Below are 3,914 nucleotides of genomic sequence, written 5' to 3' on the forward strand. Positions count from 1 at the left end.
TGTAAAGAGTAGGAATTTAGCAGACAAATATTCACATTGTTTTATAACACGTTTAGAAGGAGCTAAGGCTAACAACAATACAACCCTTACAAAAATTAACCATGTTTTCACTAAAAACCAAAAACCATTGTTACTATAGTTAAACTATGGTAACCACAAATTAAAAAAGGTTTTGCTACACGTTATGGTATTTGTAGTAAAACTCTGGTTATACAAATTGTAATCAAAATGCCAAACAAACAAAACAAAAAAAACAAAAAAACAGTTACTACTATACTTTCACCATAGGCCTAATTAAACCATGGTTAATTTTCCTAAGGACAAAACATGACCTATGATAATGCAAAAAAAAAAAAAAAAAAAAAAAAAAATTCAGTATTAGGATTTTACTAAAGATATATTCAAGATGTAGCTATTATTGTAGGCCAACAGTTTTGACATTTGGGCAAGATAAAACAATAGCACATGGTCCTAATGTAATACTTACATTTTTATAAAAATGTAAATGGAAGTTCAAGAGATAATCTTTAATTATTTTGCGTGGCACCAGCCAATGGATTATACTTTTTATGTGATAATAATGATGGCTTTACAAAAAAAAAAATATTGTCGATGGTTTCAGAATTTGTTGTGGGTTTTTGGGATGGCCTGGATGAGTGTGAGATTTCCCGGCCTGAAATTTTGTCCCAGTCCGCCCCTGTCAATCGGCCATATTGGCAGCACTGAATGTAAACAATGCTACTGAACCGAACAAAACTTGCATATTTTGCTGATTATTGCTGCTAAAAATAATCAGTTATTGTCATGTTTTAAGCTGTTAGTCAGCTGCAAATATGTCTTCACCCCAAAAAAATTCTAACAAAAGGTTTCTCAGTGGTTTACAGTAGTATCAGATGTACTTAAAAACATACTAAAAGTTTACCAAAGTTGGACGCCAAGAAAGGCCCCATTTTCAAAATGGCGGCCGTCAGGACCTTAAAATGATCATTACTCCTTTGTATTCCTCCTAGACCAGGAATACTGGTGCCTGATAGGCCTACATGTTTTGGCTATGTAATTAGCATATTAGCATGATAGATACAGGTAAATTATAAAATTAAAATATAAATATATAAATTAAAATGTTGTGGAAAAGTTCATTTCTTTCAGTAATTCAACTCAAATTGGGAAAGTCGTGTATTAAAGGGGATGCCCATTTTCCACTAGTTCATATGATTCTTAACGGTCTTAATGAAAAGTATGTAACATACTTTGGTTAAAAATGCTCAAGAGTAGTGTAAAAACACCCCTTTACCTTGTCAAAATCAGCTCTGCAAAATATCAGCTCATTTTATCGCATGGGCCCTTTAAATGCAAATAAGCTCTCCTCGCCCCCCCCCCCCCCTCTTCTGAGGAATTATGAGCTGTAATGTTTACTTTAGTCACATTTAGCTGCATTTAGCTGTGTTTATCGGCAAAACTTGCCAACGAGCACATTATTAAGATTCACACAAACAGAGACGCATGTGTAAATCGGGATCCTTTTAAAAACGAAAGTAATGTTGTCCTCTACCTCTTAAGCAGCTCAGATGTTGGGAGCAAATGACTACTGCTATGTTCATTATTACATCCAACAATAGAACACCTTAATCGCTCAATTAGAGTCTTCCTCTGCACCTAAGTCGACACAATGGCGATTGAAGTCAGATTGTTTCAGCACGGTGAGGGCGGGTCTAAAGTAAGATGCTCATGTCAATCTACTGTCGTGGGAGGGGCCTCTGTTGGTGTTCCGTCAAAGACAAGAAGCTGAGAATGGCCTGATTTTAAAAAGGGGATATTACTTTTGTTTGTTTTTAATTGTGATGATTTGGCTCACATTTAATAAAAACCCACAATTCACTATCTCAACAAATTAGAATATGGTGACTTGCCAATCAGCTAATCAACTCAAAACACCTGCAAAGGTTTCCTGAGTCTTCAAAATGGTCCCTTAGTTTGGGTTACTAAGCTACACAATCATGGGGAAGACTGCTGATCTGACGGTTGTCCAGAAGACAATCATTGACACCCTTCACAAGGAGGGTAAGCCACAAACATCCATTGCCAAAGATGGCTGTTCACAGAGTGCTGTATCCAAGCATGTTTACAGAAAGTTAAGTGGAAAGAAAAAGTGTGGGACAAAAAGATGCACAACCAACCGAAAGAAACCGCAGCCTTGAGAGGCTTGTGAAGCAAAATTGATTCAAGAATTTGGGTGAACTTTGCAAGGAATGGACTGAGGCTGGGGTCAAGGCATCAAGAGCCACCACACACAGACGTGTCAAGGAATTTAGCTACAGTTGTCACATTCCTCTTGTTAAGCCATTCCTGAACCACAGACAACATCAGAGGCGTCTTCCCTGGGCTTAGGAGAAGAAGAAATAGACTATTGCCCAGTGGTCCAAAGTCCTCTTTTCGGATGAGAGCAAGGTCCTGGAGTCCGGAGGAAGGGTGGAGAAGCTCATAGCCCAAGTTGCTTGAAGTCCAGTGTTAAGTTTCCACAGTCTGTGATGATTTGGGATGATCTGCTGGTGTTGGTCCACTATGTTTTTTTGAAAACCAAGTCACTGCACCTGTTTACCAAGAAATTTTAGAGCACTACATGCTTCCTTCTGCCGACCAGCTTTTTAAAGATGCTGATTTCATTTTCCAGCAGGATTTGGCACCTGCCCACACTGCCAAAAGCACCAAAAGTTGGTTAAATGACCATGGTGTTGGTGTGCTTGACTGGCCAGCAAACTTACCAGACCTGAACCCCATAGAGAATCTATGAGGTATTGTCAATAGGAAAATGAGAAACAATAGACTGAAGGCCACAGTCAAAGAAACCTGGGCTTCCATACCACAGACTGATCATCTCCATGCCACGCTGAATTGAGGCAGCAATTAAAGCAAAAGAAGCCCCTACCAAGTATTGAGTACATATACAGTTAATGAACATACTTTCTAGAAGGTTTCTTTATTGGTCTTATGAAGTACTCTAATTTGTAGCCCCTAACAAAGATAAAACCTTACAGCAATCTCACTGCATCATATATTCCATAAGTGTGTAATCATGTCTGTGCAATTTAGACGAGTCCAATGGATTCATAGACCCAGAAAATATGGGGTTAGACACCAAGAGTACTTGGTTAGGTCAAATAATTGAGGAGTTAGGATATTTTAAGGGTTTTCTGCCCAACTTGGACGCCATCTTGAAAATGACACCTTTCTAGTGGTCAAACTTTGGTAAACTTTTAGTATGTTATTAAGGACACCTTATACTACAAAAAACTGCTGAGAAACCTTTTGTTAGAATTTTTTTAGGGTTAGGTGTTTTTTTTCCATATATGCAGCCGCCTATGTACTAATCGTTCGGACCAGAAAAAAACTATAGACTGCCAAACGTTACTACAAAACAAATATTGTATGTATCTTTACAACCTATTAACTTGAGTTTATCAACATATTGTGTCCTTTCCTGCTTACTAAGTCCTTCTCTATATGCAGTTTCAGCATAAACTAGCAGAACAATGCATTCAGTAGTACATGTTGTTTTGTTAGTATCGCCAATATGGCCGTGCATCTGGGTAACTGACCAAACCATGACATAAGTGCAAACCCTCTATTAGATTGTTTGAAAATCATCTGTATAATTATGGTGTTTTCATATCATTGTGATAGTAGATCAATTTTGGTGCTTAGAGTATGTAGTTTCATTGCAGTCATGCAAGCTTGCAGGTCTTGAATAACACCTTTTAAAAGGTGATCAGTCACTCTAGACAAAAAAGTCAATTGCATTGGTTTATATGCTATAAATGCTGAATATAATAGTAATTTAAGCAATCTTAAAAAAAAGCCCACTGTCATGCAATCAGAATGAATGGAAGTACAATAACGAGCATACAGTCTTTTCC

This window comes from Garra rufa, chromosome 3, assembly GCF_049309525.1.
Source record: "Garra rufa chromosome 3, GarRuf1.0, whole genome shotgun sequence".
Taxonomy (NCBI): domain Eukaryota; kingdom Metazoa; phylum Chordata; class Actinopteri; order Cypriniformes; family Cyprinidae; genus Garra; species Garra rufa.